An 18,678-nucleotide genomic window follows, 5' to 3' on the forward strand; every position below is an offset into this window, starting at 1 on the left:
CGGAGATAATAATGCCAAGGTCACGGGTTTGATCCACATATAGGCCATGTGCTTTTACTTGTTGTCCTACAAGAAATGCCAAGAAAGGATTTTATCCAGCAACAAAGTGCATGAAGACTGGGATCAACACATGGCATTGGCTAGAGTTAGCAGCCCTTGAAACTTGCTAGAGAACATCATAGACACATACAAAACAGAGAATTTTTAAATCCATGTTAGGAATAAACAAAAATGTCATCCTTTGGCTGATGCAGCATTTCTCTATATGGCATACAGAGAAAATTTTTTCTCAAATATAGCAATATTGCAAATCTACGAAATGCAAAGGCTACTTAATCAATCAGGACTTTTTTTGGTGATTGAATCTACTGGGGACTAGGTTTTAAGAAAAGAAGAAGACCAGACCTTTACTCTAATTAGTGCACACTGAAGAAGTAACTTCTAAAAACCAGAATATCTAAAAACCATAGCACAAGTGATGGATTACTGCATTCTTATTGCAACTTTTCTTATTTCCAAATGTTTGACAAACATCTCTCCAGTTGAAAACTGATTTGAAACAGTTTCAAAATTAGTTTGGAGTAAAGAAACCACTGAAGTTGATGGGATTTATAGAAAGTTTCAATATAGATAAGCTATCCTAAAACTTTGAAAATTAAACTTTAAGGAAAATGAACAAAGTTAGGTCCCACCGAGATTTGAACTCGGATCACTGGATTCAAAGTCCAGAGTGCTCACCATTACACCATCGAACCCTTTATTATAGAATCATCCTCTACTCAATATAGCTGATCTTTGAAATACTGAATGTTCTCCTGTTTTAGGTACATTTGGCATTTTTGTGTTTGCTGATGCTTTTATGTATGGCTGGTTCACTCAGTTGGTTAGAGCGTGGAGCTAATAATGCCAAGGTCACGGATTTGATCCCCATATAAGCCATGTGCTTTTTCTTGTTATCCTACAAGAAATGCCAAGAAAGGATTTTATCCAGCAACAAAGTGCATGAAGAGTGGGATCAACACATGGCATTGGCTAGAGTTAGCAGCCATTGAAACTTGCTAGAGAACATCATAGACACATACAAAACAGAGAATTTTTAAATCCATGTTAGGAATAAACAAAAATGTCATCCTTTGGCTGATGCAGCATTTCTCTATATGGCATACAGAGAAAACTTTTTCTCAAATATTGCAATATGGCAAATCTAAGAAATGCAAAGGCAACTTAATCAATCAGGACTTTTTTTGGTGATTGAATCTACTGGGGACTAGGTTTTAAGAAGAGAAGAAGACCAGACCTTTACTCTAATTAGTGCACACTGAAGAAGTAACTTCTAAAAACCAGAATATCTAAAAACCATAGCACAAGTGATGGATTACTGCATTCTTTTTGCAAATTTTATTATTTCCAAATGTTTGACAAACATCTCTCCAGTTGAAAACTGATTTGAAACAGTTTCAAAATTAGATTGGAGTAAAGAAACCACTGAAGTTGATGGGATTTATAGAAAGTTTCAATATAGATAAGCTATCATAAAACTTTGAAAATTAAACTTTAAGGAAAATGAGCAAAGTTAGGTCCCACCGAGATTTGAACTCGGATCACTGGATTCAAAGTCCAGAGTGCTCACCATTAAACCATAGAACCCTTTATTATAGAATCTTCCTCTACTCAATATAGCTGATCTTTGAAATACTGAATGTTCTCCTGTTTTAGGTACATTTGGCATTTTTGTGTTTGCTGATGCTTTTATGTATGGCTGGTTCACTCAGTTGGTTAGAGCGTGGAGCTAATAATGCCAAGGTCACGGGTTTGATCCCCATATAAGCCATGTGCTTTTTCTTGTTATCCTACAAGAAATGCCAAGAAAGGATTTTATCCAGCAACAAAGTGCATGAAGAGTGGGATCAACACATGGCATTGGCTAGAGTTAGCAGCCCTTGAAACTTGCTAGAGAACATAATAGACACATACAAAACAGAGAATTTTTAAATCCATGTTAGGAATAAACAAAAATGTCATCCTTTGGCTGATGCAGCATTTCTCTATATGGCATACAGAGAAAACTTTTTCTCAAATATAGCAATATTGCAAATCTACGAAATGCAAAGGCTACTTAATCAATCAGGACTTTTTTTGGTGATTGAATCTACTGGGGACTAGGTTTTAAGAAAAGAAGAAGACCAGACCTTTACTCTAATTAGTGCACACTGAAGAAGTAACTTCTAAAAACCAGAATATCTAAAAACCATAGCACAAGTGATGGATTACTGCATTCTTTTTGCAAATTTTATTATTTCCAAATGTTTGACAAACATCTCTCCAGTTGAAAACTGATTTGAAACAGTTTCAAAATTAGTTTGGAGTAAAGAAACCACTGAAGTTGATGGGATTATAGAAAGTTTCAATATAGATAAGCTATCATATAACTTTGCAAATTAAACTTTAAGTAAAATGAACAAAGTTAAGTCCCACCGAGATTTGAACTCAGATCACTTGATTCAAAGTCCAGAGTGCTCACCGTTACACCATAGAACCCTTTATTATAGAGTCTTCCTCTACTCAATATAGCTGATCTTTGAAATACTGAATGTTCTCCTGTATTAGGTACATTTGGCATTTTTGTGTTTGCTGATGCTTTTATGTATGGCTGGTTCACTCAGATGGTTAGAGCGTGGAGCTAATAATGCCAAGGTCACGGGTTTGATCCCCATATAGGCCATGTGCTTTTACTTGTTGTCCTACAAGAAATGCCAAGAAAGGATTTTATCCAGCAACAAAGTGCATGAAGACTGGGATCAACACATGGCATTGGCTAGAGTTAGCAGCCCTTGAAACTTGCTAGAGAACATCATAGACACATACAAAACAGAGAATTTTTAAATCCATGTTAGGAATAAACAAAAATGTCATCCTTTGGCTGATGCAGCATTTCTCTATATGGCATACAGAGAAAACTTTTTCTCAAATATAGCAATATTGCAAATCTAAGAAATGCAAAGGCAACTTAATCAATCAGGACTTTTTTTGGTGATTGAATCTACTGGGGACTAGGTTTTAAGAAGAGAAGAAGACCAGACCTTTACTCTTATTAGTGCACACTGAAGAAGTAAATTCTAAAAACCAGAATATCTACAAACCATAGCACAAGTGATGGATTACTGCATTCTTTTTGCAAATTTTATTATTTCCAAATGTTTGACAAACATCTCTTCAGTTGAAAACTGATTTGAAACAGTTTCAAAATTAGTTTGGAGTAAAGAAAGCACTGAAATTGATGGGATTATAGAAAGTTTCAATATAGATAAGCTATCATAAAACTTTGAAAATTAAACAAAGTTAGGTCCCACCGAGATTTGAACTCGGATCACTGGATTCAAAGTCCAGAGTGCTCACCATTACACCATAGAACCCTTTATTATAGAATCATCCTCTACTCAATATAGCTGATCTTTGAAATACTGAATGTTCTCCTGTTTTAGGTACATTTGGCATTTTTGTGTTTGCTGATGCTTTTATGTATGGCTGGTTCACTCAGTTGGTTAGAGCGTGGAGCTAATAATGCCAAGGTCACGGGTTTGATCCCCATATAAGCCATGTGCTTTTTCTTGTTATCCTACAAGAAATGCCAAGAAAGGATTTTATCCAGCAACAAAGTGCATGAAGAGTGGGATCAACACATGGCATTGGCTAGAGTTAGCAGCCCTTGAAACTTGCTAGAGAACATCATAGACACATACAAAACAGAGAATTTTTAAATCCATGTTAGGAATAAACAAAAATGTCTTCCTTTGGCTGATGCAGCATTTCTCTATATGGCATACAGAGAAAACTTTTTCTCAAATATTGCAATATGGCAAATCTAAGAAATGCAAAGGCAACTTAATCAATCAGGACTTTTTTTGGTGATTGAATCTACTGGGGACTAGGTTTTAAGAAGAGAAGAAGACCAGACCTTTACTCTAATTAGTGCACACTGAAGAAGTAACTTCTAAAAACCAGAATATCTAAAAACCATAGCACAAGTGATGGATTACTACATTCTTTTTGCAAATTTTATTATTTCCAAATGTTTGACAAACATCTCTCCAGTTGAAAACTGATTTGAAACAGTTTCAAAATTAGTTTGGAGTAAAGAAACCACTGAAGTTGATGGGATTTATAGAAAGTTTCAATATAGATAAGCTATCATAAAACTTTGAAAATTAAACTTTAAGGAAAATGAGCAAAGTTAGGTCCCACCGAGATTTGAAATTGGATCACTGGATTCAAAGCCCAGAGTGCTCACCATTACACCATAGAACCCTTTATTATAGAATCTTCCTCTACTCAATATAGCTGATCTTTGAAATACTGAATGTTCTCCTGTTTTAGGTACATTTGGCATTTTTGTGTTTGCTGATGCTTTTATGTATGGCTGGTTCACTCAGTTGGTTAGCGTGGAGCTAATAATGCCAAGGTCACGGGTTTGATCCCCATATAGGCCATGTGTTTTACTTGTTGTCCTACAAGAAATGCCAAGAAAGGATTTTATCCAGCAACAAAGTGCATGAAGACTGCGATCAACACATGGCATTGGCTAGAGTTAGCAGCCCTTGAAACTTGCTAGAGAACTTCATAGACACATACAAAACAGAGAATTTTTAAATCCATGTTAGGAATAAACAAAAATGTCATCCTTTGGCTGATGCAGCATTTCTCTATATGGCATACAGAGAAAACTTTTTCTCAAATATAGCAATATTGCAAATCTACGAAATGCAAAGGCAACTTAATCAATCAGGACTTTTTTTGGTGATTGAATCTACTGGGGACTAGGTTTTAAGAAAAGAAGAAGACCAGACCTTTACTCTAATTAGTGCACACTGAAGAAGTAACTTCTAAAAACCAGAATATCTAAAAACCATAGCACAAGTGATGGATTACTGCATTCTTATTGCAACTTTTCTTATTTCCAAATGTTTGACAAACATCTCTCCAGTTGAAAACTGATTTGAAACAGTTTCAAAATTAGTTTGGAGTAAAGAAACCACTGAAGTTGATGGGATTTATAGAAAGTTTCAATATAGATAAGCTATCCTAAAACTTTGAAAATTAAACTTTAAGGAAAAAGAACAAAGTTAGGTCCCACCGAGATTTGAACTCGGATCACTGGATTCAAAGTCCAGAGTGCTCACCATTACACCATCGAACCCTTTATTATAGAATCATCCTCTACTCAATATAGCTGATCTTTGAAATACTGAATGTTCTCCTGTTTTAGGTACATTTGGCATTTTTGTGTTTGCTGATGCTTTTATGTATGGCTGGTTCACTCAGTTGGTTAGAGCGTGGAGCTAATAATGCCAAGGTCACGGGTTTGATCCCCATATAAGCCATGTGCTTTTTCTTGTTATCCTACAAGAAATGCCAAGAAAGGATTTTATCCAGCAACAAAGTGCATGAAGAGTGGGATCAACACATGGCATTGGCTAGAGTTAGCAGCCCTTGAAACTTGCTAGAGAACATCATAGACACATACAAAACAGAGAATTTTTAAATCCATGTTAGGAATAAACAAAAATGTCATCCTTTGGCTGATGCAGCATTTCTCTATATGGCATACAGAGAAAACTTTTTCTCAAATATTGCAATATGGCAAATCTAAGAAATGCAAAGGCAACTTAATCAATCAGGACTTTTTTTGGTGATTGAATCTACTGGGGACTAGGTTTTAAGAAGAGAAGAAGACCAGACCTTTACTCTAATTAGTGCACACTGAAGAAGTAACTTCTAAAAACCGGAATATCTAAAAACCATAGCACAAGTGATGGATTACTGCATTCTTTTTGCAAATTTTATTATTTCCAAATGTTTGACAAACATCTCTCCAGTTGAAAACTGATTTGAAACAGTTTCAAAATTAGATTGGAGTAAAGAAACCACTGAAGTTGATGGGATTTATAGAAAGTTTCAATATAGATAAGCTATCATAAAACTTTGAAAATTAAACTTTAAGGAAAATGAGCAAAGTTAGGTCCCACCGAGATTTGAACTCGGATCACTTGATTCAAAGTCCAGAGTGCTCACCGTTACACCATAGAACCCTTTATTATAGAGTCTTCCTCTACTCAATATAACTGATCTTTGAAATACTGAATGTTCTCCTGTTTTAGGTACATTTGGCATTTTTGTGTTTGCTGCTGCTTTTATGTATGGCTGGTTCACTCAGTTGGTTAGAGCGTGGAGATAATAATGCCAAGGTCACGGGTTTGATCCACATATAGGCCATGTGCTTTTACTTGTTGTCCTACAAGAAATGCCAAGAAAGGATTTTATCCAGCAACAAAGTGCATGAAGACTGGGATCAACACATGGCATTGGCTAGAGTTAGCAGCCCTTGAAACTTGCTAGAGAACATCATAGACACATACAAAACAGAGAATTTTTAAATCCATGTTAGGAATAAACAAAAATGTCATCCTTTGGCTGATGCAGCATTTCTCTATATGGCATACAGAGAAAACTTTTTCTCAAATATTGCAATAAGGCAAATCTAAGAAATGCAAAGGCAACTTAATCAATCAGGACTTTTTTTGGTGATTGAATCTACTGGGGACTAGGTTTTAAGAAGAGAAGAAGACCAGACCTTTACTATAATTAGTGCACACTGAAGAAGTAACTTCTAAAAACCAGAATATCTAAAAACCATAGCACAAGTGATGGATTACTGCATTCTTTTTGCAAATTTTATTATTTCCAAATGTTTGACAAACATCTCTTCAGTTGAAAACTGATTTGAAACAGTTTCAAAATTAGTTTGGAGTAAAGAAAGCACTGAAGTTGATGGGATTATAGAAAGTTTCAATATAGATAAGCTATCATAAAACTTTGAAAATTAAACTTTAAGGAAAATGAACAAAGTTAGGTCCCACTGAGTTTTGAAGTCGGATCACTGGATTCAAAGTCCAGAGTGCTCACCATTACACCATAGAACCCTTTATTATAGAATCTTCCTCTACTCAATATAGCTGATCTTTGAAATACTGAATGTTCTCCTGTTTTAGGTACATTTGGCATTTTTCTGTTTGCTGATGCTTTTATGTATGGCTGGTTCACTCAGTTGGTTAGCGCGCGGAGATAATAATGCCAAGGTCACGGGTTTGATCCACATATAGGCCATGTGCTTTTACTTGTTGTCCTACAAGAAATGCCAAGAAAGGATTTTATCCAGCAACAAAGTGCATGAAGACTGGGATCAACACATGGCATTGGCTAGAGTTAGCAGCCCTTGAAACTTGCTAGAGAACATCATAGACACATACAAAACAGAGAATTTTTAAATCCATGTTAGGAATAAACAAAAATGTCATCCTTTGGCTGATGCAGCATTTCTCTATATGGCATACAGAGAAAACTTTTTCTCAAATATAGCAATATTGCAAATCTAAGAAATGCAAAGGCAACTTAATCAATCAGGACTTTTTTTGGTGATTGAATCTACTGGGGACTAGGTTTTAAGAAGAGAAGAAGACCAGACCTTTACTCTTATTAGTGCACACTGAAGAAGTAAATTCTAAAAACCAGAATATCTAAAAACCATAGCACAAGTGATGGATTACTGCATTCTTTTTGCAAATTTTATTATTTCCAAATGTTTGACAAACATCTCTTCAGTTGAAAACTGATTTGAAACAGTTTCAAAATTAGTTTGGAGTAAAGAAAGCACTGAAGTTGATGGGATTATAGAAAGTTTCAATATAGATAAGCTATCATAAAACTTTGAAAATTAAACAAAGTTAAGTCCCACTGAGATTTGAACTCGGATCACTGGATTCAAAGTCCAGAGTGCTCACCATTACACCATAGAACCCTTTATTATAGAATCATCCTCTACTCAATATAGCTGATCTTTGAAATACTGAATGTTCTCCTGTTTTAGGTACATTTGGCATTTTTGTGTTTGCTGATGCTTTTATGTATGGCTGGTTCACTCAGTTGGTTAGAGCATGGAGCTAATAATGCCAAGGTCACGGGTTTGATCCCCATATAGGCCATGTGCTTTTACTTGTTGTCCTACAAGAAATGCCAAGAAAGGATTTTATCCAGCAACAAAGTGCATGAAGACTGCGATCAACACATGGCATTGGCTAGAGTTAGCAGCCCTTGAAACTTGCTAGAGAACTTCATAGACACATACAAAACAGAGAATTTTTAAATCCATGTTAGGAATAAACAAAAATGTCATCCTTTGGCTGATGCAGCATTTCTCTATATGGCATACTGAGAAAACTTTTTCTCAAATATAGCAATATGGCAAATCTAAGAAATGCAAAGGCAACTTAATCAATCAGGACATTTTTTTGGTGATTGAATCTACTGGGGACTAGGTTTTAAGAAGAGAAGAAGACCAGACCTTTACTCTAATTAGTGCACACTGAAGAAGTAAATTCTAAAAACCAGAATATCTAAAAACCATAGCACAAGTGATGGATTACTGCATTCTTTTTGCAAATTTTATTATTTCCAAATGTTTGACAAACATCTCTTCAGTTGAAAACTGATTTGAAACAGTTTCAAAATTAGTTTGGAGTAAAGAAAGCACTGAAGTTGATGGGATTATAGAAAGTTTCAATATAGATAAGCTATCATAAAACTTTGAAAATTAAACTTTAAGGAAAATGAACAAAGTTTGGTCCCACCGAGATTTGAACTCGGATCACTGGATTCAAAGTCCAGAGTGCTCACCATTACACCATAGAACCCTTTATTATAGAATCTTCCTCTACTCAATATAGCTGATCTTTGAAATACTGAATGTTCTCCTGTTTTAGGTACATTTGGCATTTTTGTGTTTGCTGATGCATTTATGTATGGCTGGTTCACTCAATTGGTTAGAGCAAGGAGCTAATAATGCCAATGTCACGGGTTTGATCCCCATATAAGCCATGTGCTTTTTCTTGTTATCCTACAAGAAATGCCAAGAAAGGATTTTATCCAGCAACAAAGTGCATGAAGAGTGGGATCAACACATGGCATTGGCTAGAGTTAGCAGCCCTTGAAACTTGCTAGAGAACATCATAGACACATACAAAACAGAGAATTTTTAAATCCATGTTAGGAATAAACAAAAATGTCATCCTTTGGCTGATGCAGCATTTCTCTATATGGCATACAGAGAAAACTTTTTCTCAAATATTGCAATATGGCAAATCTAAGAAATGCAAAGGCAACTTAATCAATCAGGACATTTTTTGGTGATTGAATCTACTGGGGACTAGGTTTTAAGAAGAGAAGAAGACCAGACCTTTACTCTAATTAGTGCACACTGAAGAAGTAACTTCTAAAAACCAGAATATCTAAAAACCATAGCACAAGTGATGGATTACTGCATTCTTTTTGCAAATTTTATTATTTCCAAATGTTTGACAAACATCTCTTCAGTTGAAAACTGATTTGAAACAGTTTCAAAATTAGTTTGGAGTAAAGAAAGCACTGAAGTTGATGGGATTATAGAAAGTTTCAATATAGATAAGCTATCATAAAACTTTGAAAATTAAACTTTAAGGAAAATGAACAAAGTTATGTCCCACTGAGATTTGAACTCGGATCACTGGATTCAAAGTCCACAGTGCTCACCATTACACCATAGAACCCTTTATTATAGAATCATCCTCTACTCAATATAGCTGATCTTTGAAATACTGACTGTTCTCCTGTTTTAGGTACATTTGGCATTTTTGTGTTTGCTGATGCTTTTATGTATGGCTGGTTCACTCAGTTGGTTAGAGAGTGGAGCTAATAATGCCAAGGTCACGGGTTTGATCCCCATATAAGCCATGTGCTTTTTCTTGTTATCCTACAAGAAATGCCAAGAAAGGATTTTATCCAGCAACAAAGTGCATGAAGAGTGGGATCAACACATGGCATTGGCTAGAGTTAGCAGCCCTTGAAACTTGCTAGAGAACATCATAGACACATACAAAACAGAGAATTTTTAAATCCATGTTAGGAATAAACAAAAGATGCAGCATTTCTCTATATGGCATACAGAGAAAACTTTTTCTCAAATATTGCAATATGGCAAATCTAAGAAATGCAAAGGCAACTTAATCAATCAGGACTTTTTTTGGTGATTGAATCTACTGGGGACTAGGTTTTAAGAAGAGAAGAAGACCAGACCTTTACTCTAATTAGTGCACACTGAAGAAGTAACTTCTAAAAACCGGAATATCTAAAAACCATAGCACAAGTGATGGATTACTGCATTCTTTTTGCAAATTTTATTATTTCCAAATGTTTGACAAACATCTCTCCAGTTGAAAACTGATTTGAAACAGTTTCAAAATTAGATTGGAGTAAAGAAACCACTGAAGTTGATGGGATTTATAGAAAGTTTCAATATAGATAAGCTATCATAAAACTTTGAAAATTAAACTTTAAGGAAAATGAGCAAAGTTAAGTCCCACCGAGATTTGAACTCGGATCACTTGATTCAAAGTCCAGAGTGCTCACCGTTACACCATAGAACCCTTTATTATAGAGTCTTCCTCTACTCAATATAACTGATCTTTGAAATACTGAATGTTCTCCTGTTTTAGGTACATTTGGCATTTTTGTGTTTGCTGCTGCTTTTATGTATGGCTGGTTCACTCAGTTGGTTAGAGCGTGGAGATAATAATGCCAAGGTCACGGGTTTGATCCACATATAGGCCATGTGCTTTTACTTGTTGTCCTACAAGAAATGCCAAGAAAGGATTTTATCCAGCAACAAAGTGCATGAAGACTGGGATCAACACATGGCATTGGCTAGAGTTAGCAGCCCTTGAAACTTGCTAGAGAACATCATAGACACATACAAAACAGAGAATTTTTAAATCCATGTTAGGAATAAACAAAAATGTCATCCTTTGGCTGATGCAGCATTTCTCTATATGGCATACAGAGAAAACTTTTTCTCAAATATTGCAATAAGGCAAATCTAAGAAATGCAAAGGCAACTTAATCAATCAGGACTTTTTTTGGTGATTGAATCTACTGGGGACTAGGTTTTAAGAAGAGAAGAAGACCAGACCTTTACTATAATTAGTGCACACTGAAGAAGTAACTTCTAAAAACCAGAATATCTAAAAACCATAGCACAAGTGATGGATTACTGCATTCTTTTTGCAAATTTTATTATTTCCAAATGTTTGACAAACATCTCTCCAGTTGAAAACTGATTTGAAACAGTTTCAAAATTAGTTTGGAGTAAAGAAACCACTGAAGTTGATGGGATTTATAGAAAGTTTCAATATAGATAAGCTATCATAAAACTTTGAAAATTAAACTTTAAGGAAAATGAGCAAAGTTAGGATTCAAAGTCCAGAGTGCTCACCATTACACCATAGAACCCTTTATTTCAGAATCTTCCTCTACTCAATATAGCTGATCTTTGAAATACTGAATGTTCTCCTGTATTAGGTACATTTGGCATTTTTGTGTTTGCTGATGCTTTTATGTATGGCTGGTTCACTCAGATGGTTAGAGTGTGGAGCTAATAATGCCAAAGTCACGGGTTTGATCCCCATATAGGCCATGTGCTTTTACTTGTTGTCCTACAAGAAATGCCAAGAAAGGATTTTATCCAGCAACAAAGTGCATGAAGACTGCGATCAACACATGGCATTGGCTAGAGTTAGCAGCCCTTGAAACTTGCTAGAGAACTTCATAGACACATACAAAACAGAGAATTTTTATATCCATGTTAGGAATAAACAAAAATGTCATCCTTTGGCTGATGCAGCATTTCTCTATATGGCATACAGAGAAAACTTTTTCTCAAATATAGCAATATGGCAAATCTAAGAAATGCAAAGGCAACTTAATCAATCAGGACATTTTTTTGGTGATTGAATCTACTGGGGACTAAGTTTTAAGATGAGAAGAAGACCAGACCTTTACTCTAATTAGTGCACAATGAAGAAGTAAATTCTAAAAACCAGAATATCTAAATACCATAGCACAAGTGATGGATTACTGCATTCTTTTTGCAAATTTTATTATTTCCAAATGTTTGACAAACATCTCTTCAGTTGAAAACTGATTTGAAACAGTTTCAAAATTAGTTTGGAGTAAAGAAAGCACTGAAGTTGATGGGATTATAGAAAGTTTCAATATAGATAAGCTATCATAAAACTTTGAAAATTAAACTTTAAGGACAATGAACAAAGTTAGGTCCCACTGAGATTTGAACTCGGATCACTGGATTCAAAGTCCAGAGTGCTCACCATTACACCATAGAACCCTTTATTATAGAATCTTCCTCTACTCAATATAGCTGATCTTTGAAATACTGAATGTTCTCCTGTTTTAGGTACATTTGGCATTTTTCTGTTTGCTGATGCTTTTATGTATGGCTGGTTCACTCAGTTGGTTAGCGCGCGGAGATAATAATGCCAAGGTCACGGGTTTGATCCACATATAGGCCATGTGCTTTTACTTGTTGTCCTACAAGAAATGCCAAGAAAGGATTTTATCCAGCAACAAAGTGCATGAAGACTGGGATCAACACATGGCATTGGCTAGAGTTAGCAGCCCTTGAAACTTGCTAGAGAACATCATAGACACATACAAAACAGAGAATTTTTAAATCCATGTTAGGAATAAACAAAAATTTCATCCTTTGGCTGATGCAGCATTTCTCTATATGGCATACAGAGAAAACTTTTTCTCAAATATAGCAATATTGCAAATCTAAGAAATGCAAAGGCAACTTAATCAATCAGGACTTTTTTTGGTGATTGAATCTACTGGGGACTAGGTTTTAAGAAGAGAAGAAGACCAGACCTTTACTCTTATTAGTGCACACTGAAGAAGTAAATTCTAAAAACCAGAATATCTAAAAACCATAGCACAAGTGATGGATTACTGCATTCTTTTTGCAAATTTTATTATTTCCAAATGTTTGACAAACATCTCTTCAGTTGAAAACTGATTTGAAACAGTTTCAAAATTAGTTTGGAGTAAAGAAAGCACTGAAGTTGATGGGATTATAGAAAGTTTCAATATAGATAAGCTATCATAAAACTTTGAAAATTAAACAAAGTTAAGTCCCACCGAGATTTGAACTCGGATCACTGGATTCAAAGCCCAGAGTGCTCACCATTACACCATAGAACCCTTTATTATAGAATCTTCCTCTACTCAATATAGCTGATCTTTGAAATACTGAATGTTCTCCTGTTTTAGGTACATTTGGCATTTTTGTGTTTGCTGATGCTTTTATGTATGGCTGGTTCACTCAGTTGGTTAGAGCGTGGAGCTAATAATGCCAAGGTCACGGGTTTGATCCCCATATAGGCCATGTGCTTTTACTTGTTGTCCTACAAGAAATGCCAAGAAAGGATTTTATCCAGCAACAAAGTGCATGAAGACTGCGATCAACACATGGCATTGGCTAGAGTTAGCAGCCCTTGAAACTTGCTAGAGAACTTCATAGACACATACAAAACAGAGAATTTTTAAATCCATGTTAGGAATAAACAAAAATGTCATCCTTTGGCTGATGCAGCATTTCTCTATATGGCATACTGAGAAAACTTTTTCTCAAATATAGCAATATGGCAAATCTAAGAAATGCAAAGGCAACTTAATCAATCAGGACATTTTTTTGGTGATTGAATCTACTGGGGACTAGGTTTTAAGAAGAGAAGAAGACCAGACCTTTACTCTAATTAGTGCACACTGAAGAAGTAAATTCTAAAAACCAGAATATCTAAAAACCATAGCACAAGTGATGGATTACTGCATTCTTTTTGCAAATTTTATTATTTCCAAATGTTTGACAAACATCTCTTCAGTTGAAAACTGATTTGAAACAGTTTCAAAATTAGTTTGGAGTAAAGAAAGCACTGAAGTTGATGGGATTATAGAAAGTTTCAATATAGATAAGCTATCATAAAACTTTGAAAATTAAACTTTAAGGAAAATGAACAAAGTTTGGTCCCACCGAGATTTGAACTCGGATCACTGGATTCAAAGTCCAGAGTGCTCACCATTACACCATAGAACCCTTTATTATAGAATCTTCCTCTACTCAATATAGCTGATCTTTGAAATACTGAATGTTCTCCTGTTTTAGGTACATTTGGCATTTTTGTGTTTGCTGATGCATTTATGTATGGCTGGTTCACTCAATTGGTTAGAGCGTGGAGCTAATAATGCCAATGTCACGGGTTTGATCCCCATATAAGCCATGTGCTTTTTCTTGTTATCCTACAAGAAATGCCAAGAAAGGATTTTATCCAGCAACAAAGTGCATGAAGAGTGGGATCAACACATGGCATTGGCTAAAGTTAGCAGCCCTTGAAACTTGCTAGAGAACATCATAGACACATACAAAACAGAGAATTTTTAAATCCATGTTAGGAATAAACAAAAATGTCATCCTTTGGCTGATGCAGCATTTCTCTATATGGCATACAGAGAAAACTTTTTCTCAAATATTGCAATATGGCAAATCTAAGAAATGCAAAGGCAACTTAATCAATCAGGACATTTTTTGGTGATTGAATCTACTGGGGACTAGGTTTTAAGAAGAGAAGAAGACCAGACCTTTACTCTAATTAGTGCACACTGAAGAAGTAACTTCTAAAAACCAGAATATCTAAAAACCATAGCACAAGTGATGGATTACTGCATTCTTTTTGCAAATTTTATTATTTCCAAATGTTTGACAAACATCTCTTCAGTTGAAAACTGATTTGAAACAGTTTCAATATTAGTTTGGAGTAAAGAAAGCACTGAAGTTGATGGGATTATAGAAAGTTTCAATATAGATAAGCTATCATAAAACTTTGAAAATTAAACTTTAAGGAAAATTAACAAAGTTAGCTCTCACCGAGATTTGAACTCGGATCACTGGACTCAAAGGCCAGAGTGCTCACCATTACACCATAGAACCCTTTATTATAGAATCTTCCTCTACTCAATATAGCTGATCTTTGAAATACTGAATGTTCTCCTGTTTTAGGTACATTTGGCATTTTTGTGTTTGCTGATGCTTTTATGTATGGCTGGTTCACTCAGTTGGTTAGCGCGTGGAGATAATAATGCCAAGGTCAGGGGTTTGATCCACATATAGGCCATGTGCTTTTACTTGTTGTCCTACAAGAAATGCCAAGAAAGGATTTTATCCAGCAACAAAGTGCATGAAGAGTGGGATCAACACATGACATTGGCTAGAGTTAGCAGCCCTTGAAACTTGCTAGAGAACATCATAGACACATACAAAACAGAGAATTTTTAAATCCATGTTAGGAATAAACAAAAATGTCATCCTTTGGCTGATGCAGCATTTCTCTATATGGCATACAGAGAAAACTTTTTCTCAAATATAGCAATATGGCAAATCTAAGAAATGCAAAGGCAACTTAATCAATCAGGACTTTTTTTGGTGATTGAATCTACTGGGGACTAGGTTTTAAGAAGAGAAGAAGACCAGACCTTTACTCTAATTAGTGCACACTGAAGAAGTAACTTCTAAAAACCAGAATATCTAAAAACCATAGCACAAGTGATGGATTACTGCATTCTTATTGCAACTTTTCTTATTTCCAAATGTTTGACAAATATCTCTCCAGTTGAAAACTGATTTGAAACAGTTTCAAAATTAGTTTGGAGTAAAGAAAGCACTGAAGTTGATGGGATTATAGAAAGTTTCAATATAGATAAGCTATCATAAAACTTTGAAAATTAAACTTTAAGGAAAATGAACAAAGTTTGGTCCCACCGAGATTTGAACTCGGATCACTGGATTCAAAGTCCAGAGTGCTCACCATTACACCATAGAACCCTTTATTATAGAATCTTCCTCTACTCAATATAGCTGATCTTTGAAATACTGAATGTTCTCCTGTTTTAGGTACATTTGGCATTTTTGTGTTTGCTGATGCATTTATGTATGGCTGGTTCACTCAATTGGTTAGAGCGTGGAGCTAATAATGCCAATGTCACGGGTTTGATCCCCATATAAGCCATGTGCTTTTTCTTGTTATCCTACAAGAAATGCCAAGAAAGGATTTTATCCAGCAACAAAGTGCATGAAGAGTGGGATCAACACATGGCATTGGCTAAAGTTAGCAGCCCTTGAAACTTGCTAGAGAACATCATAGACACATACAAAACAGAGAATTTTTAAATCCATGTTAGGAATAAACAAAAATGTCATCCTTTGGCTGATGCAGCATTTCTCTATATGGCATACAGAGAAAACTTTTTCTCAAATATTGCAATATGGCAAATCTAAGAAATGCAAAGGCAACTTAATCAATCAGGACATTTTTTGGTGATTGAATCTACTGGGGACTAGGTTTTAAGAAGAGAAGAAGACCAGACCTTTACTCTAATTAGTGCACACTGAAGAAGTAACTTCTAAAAACCAGAATATCTAAAAACCATAGCACAAGTGATGGATTACTGCATTCTTTTTGCAAATTTTATTATTTCCAAATGTTTGACAAACATCTCTTCAGTTGAAAACTGATTTGAAACAGTTTCAATATTAGTTTGGAGTAAAGAAAGCACTGAAGTTGATGGGATTATAGAAAGTTTCAATATAGATAAGCTATCATAAAACTTTGAAAATTAAACTTTAAGGAAAATGAACAAAGTTATGTCCCACTGAGATTTGAACTCGGATCACTGGATTCAAAGTCCACAGTGCTCACCATTACACCATAGAACCCTTTATTATAGAATCATCCTCTACTCAATATAGCTGATCTTTGAAATACTGACTGTTCTCCTGTTTTAGGTACATTTGGCATTTTTGTGTTTGCTGATGCTTTTATGTATGGCTGGTTCACTCAGTTGGTTAGAGAGTGGAGCTAATAATGCCAAGGTCACGGGTTTGATCCCCATATAAGCCATGTGCTTTTTCTTGTTATCCTACAAGAAATGCCAAGAAAGGATTTTATCCAGCAACAAAGTGCATGAAGAGTGGGATCAACACATGGCATTGGCTAGAGTTAGCAGCCCTTGAAACTTGCTAGAGAACATCATAGACACATACAAAACAGAGAATTTTTAAATCCATGTTAGGAATAAACAAAAGATGCAGCATTTCTCTATATGGCATACAGAGAAAACTTTTTCTCAAATATTGCAATATGGCAAATCTAAGAAATGCAAAGGCAACTTAATCAATCAGGACTTTTTTTGGTGATTGAATCTACTGGGGACTAGGTTTTAAGAAGAGAAGAAGACCAGACCTTTACTATAATTAGTGCACACTGAAGAAGTAACTTCTAAAAACCAGAATATCTAAAAACCATAGCACAAGTGATGGATTACTGCATTCTTTTTGCAAATTTTATTATTTCCAAATGTTTGACAAACATCTCTCCAGTTGAAAACTGATTTGAAACAGTTTCAAAATTAGTTTGGAGTAAAGAAACCACTGAAGTTGATGGGATTTATAGAAAGTTTCAATATAGATAAGCTATCATAAAACTTTGAAAATTAAACTTTAAGGAAAATGAGCAAAGTTAGGATTCAAAGTCCAGAGTGCTCACCATTACACCATAGAACCCTTTATTTCAGAATCTTCCTCTACTCAATATAGCTGATCTTTGAAATACTGAATGTTCTCCTGTATTAGGTACATTTGGCATTTTTGTGTTTGCTGATGCTTTTATGTATGGCTGGTTCACTCAGATGGTTAGAGTGTGGAGCTAATAATGCCAAAGTCACGGGTTTGATCCCCATATAGGCCATGTGCTTTTACTTGTTGTCCTACAAGAAATGCCAAGAAAGGATTTTATCCAGCAACAAAGTGCATGAAGACTGCGATCAACACATGGCATTGGCTAGAGTTAGCAGCCCTTGAAACTTGCTAGAGAACTTCATAGACACATACAAAACAGAGAATTTTTATATCCATGTTAGGAATAAACAAAAATGTCATCCTTTGGCTGATGCAGCATTTCTCTATATGGCATACAGAGAAAACTTTTTCTCAAATATAGCAATATGGCAAATCTAAGAAATGCAAAGGCAACTTAATCAATCAGGACATTTTTTTGGTGATTGAATCTACTGGGGACTAAGTTTTAAGATGAGAAGAAGACCAGACCTTTACTCTAATTAGTGCACAATGAAGAAGTAAATTCTAAAAACCAGAATATCTAAATACCATAGCACAAGTGATGGATTACTGCATTCTTTTTGCAAATTTTATTATTTCCAAATGTTTGACAAACATCTCTTCAGTTGAAAACTGATTTGAAACAGTTTCAAAATTAGTTTGGAGTAAAGAAAGCACTGAAGTTGATGGGATTATAGAAAGTTTCAATATAGATAAGCTATCATAAAACTTTGAAAATTAAACTTTAAGGAAAATGAACAAAGTTAGGTCCCACTGAGATTTGAACTCGGATCACTGGATTCAAAGTCCAGAGTGCTCACCATTACACCATAGAACCCTTTATTATAGAATCTTCCTCTACTCAATATAGCTGATCTTTGAAATACTGAATGTTCTCCTGTTTTAGGTACATTTGGCATTTTTCTGTTTGCTGATGCTTTTATGTATGGCTGGTTCACTCAGTTGGTTAGCGCGCGGAGATAATAATGCCAAGGTCACGGGTTTGATCCACATATAGGCCATGTGCTTTTACTTGTTGTCCTACAAGAAATGCCAAGAAAGGATTTTATCCA

General features: G+C 35.2%; 13 non-coding genes across 13 annotated transcripts; all 13 read right to left on the bottom strand.

The window, feature by feature from the left end:
- Positions 1-683: 683 nt before the first annotated feature.
- On the bottom strand, positions 684-755 carry TRNAQ-UUG (transfer RNA glutamine (anticodon UUG)). The gene has a single exon. It is a non-coding gene; the product is annotated as a tRNA-Gln (tRNA).
- An 820-nt stretch (positions 756-1,575) lies between these two features.
- On the bottom strand, positions 1,576-1,647 carry TRNAQ-UUG (transfer RNA glutamine (anticodon UUG)). The gene has a single exon. It is a non-coding gene; the product is annotated as a tRNA-Gln (tRNA).
- A 1,694-nt stretch (positions 1,648-3,341) lies between these two features.
- On the bottom strand, positions 3,342-3,413 carry TRNAQ-UUG (transfer RNA glutamine (anticodon UUG)). Its single transcript has one exon. It is a non-coding gene; the product is annotated as a tRNA-Gln (tRNA).
- Positions 3,414-5,122: 1,709 nt separating this feature from the next.
- On the bottom strand, positions 5,123-5,194 carry TRNAQ-UUG (transfer RNA glutamine (anticodon UUG)). Its single transcript has one exon. It is a non-coding gene; the product is annotated as a tRNA-Gln (tRNA).
- An 820-nt stretch (positions 5,195-6,014) lies between these two features.
- TRNAQ-UUG (transfer RNA glutamine (anticodon UUG)) lies at positions 6,015-6,086 on the bottom strand. Its single transcript has one exon. It is a non-coding gene; the product is annotated as a tRNA-Gln (tRNA).
- Positions 6,087-7,780: 1,694 nt separating this feature from the next.
- On the bottom strand, positions 7,781-7,852 carry TRNAQ-UUG (transfer RNA glutamine (anticodon UUG)). The gene has a single exon. It is a non-coding gene; the product is annotated as a tRNA-Gln (tRNA).
- Positions 7,853-8,672: 820 nt separating this feature from the next.
- TRNAQ-UUG (transfer RNA glutamine (anticodon UUG)) lies at positions 8,673-8,744 on the bottom strand. The gene has a single exon. It is a non-coding gene; the product is annotated as a tRNA-Gln (tRNA).
- A 1,695-nt stretch (positions 8,745-10,439) lies between these two features.
- Positions 10,440-10,511, bottom strand: TRNAQ-UUG (transfer RNA glutamine (anticodon UUG)). Its single transcript has one exon. It is a non-coding gene; the product is annotated as a tRNA-Gln (tRNA).
- Positions 10,512-12,193: 1,682 nt separating this feature from the next.
- Positions 12,194-12,265, bottom strand: TRNAQ-UUG (transfer RNA glutamine (anticodon UUG)). Its single transcript has one exon. It is a non-coding gene; the product is annotated as a tRNA-Gln (tRNA).
- Positions 12,266-13,068: 803 nt separating this feature from the next.
- TRNAQ-UUG (transfer RNA glutamine (anticodon UUG)) lies at positions 13,069-13,140 on the bottom strand. The gene has a single exon. It is a non-coding gene; the product is annotated as a tRNA-Gln (tRNA).
- An 820-nt stretch (positions 13,141-13,960) lies between these two features.
- On the bottom strand, positions 13,961-14,032 carry TRNAQ-UUG (transfer RNA glutamine (anticodon UUG)). Its single transcript has one exon. It is a non-coding gene; the product is annotated as a tRNA-Gln (tRNA).
- Positions 14,033-15,742: 1,710 nt separating this feature from the next.
- On the bottom strand, positions 15,743-15,814 carry TRNAQ-UUG (transfer RNA glutamine (anticodon UUG)). The gene has a single exon. It is a non-coding gene; the product is annotated as a tRNA-Gln (tRNA).
- A 2,557-nt stretch (positions 15,815-18,371) lies between these two features.
- On the bottom strand, positions 18,372-18,443 carry TRNAQ-UUG (transfer RNA glutamine (anticodon UUG)). The gene has a single exon. It is a non-coding gene; the product is annotated as a tRNA-Gln (tRNA).
- Between the last annotated feature and the right edge of the window lie 235 nt (positions 18,444-18,678).

This window comes from Taudactylus pleione, unplaced genomic scaffold (assembly GCF_031769625.1).
Source record: "Taudactylus pleione unplaced genomic scaffold, aTauple2 ptg000085l, whole genome shotgun sequence".
Lineage (NCBI taxonomy): Eukaryota > Metazoa > Chordata > Amphibia > Anura > Myobatrachidae > Taudactylus > Taudactylus pleione.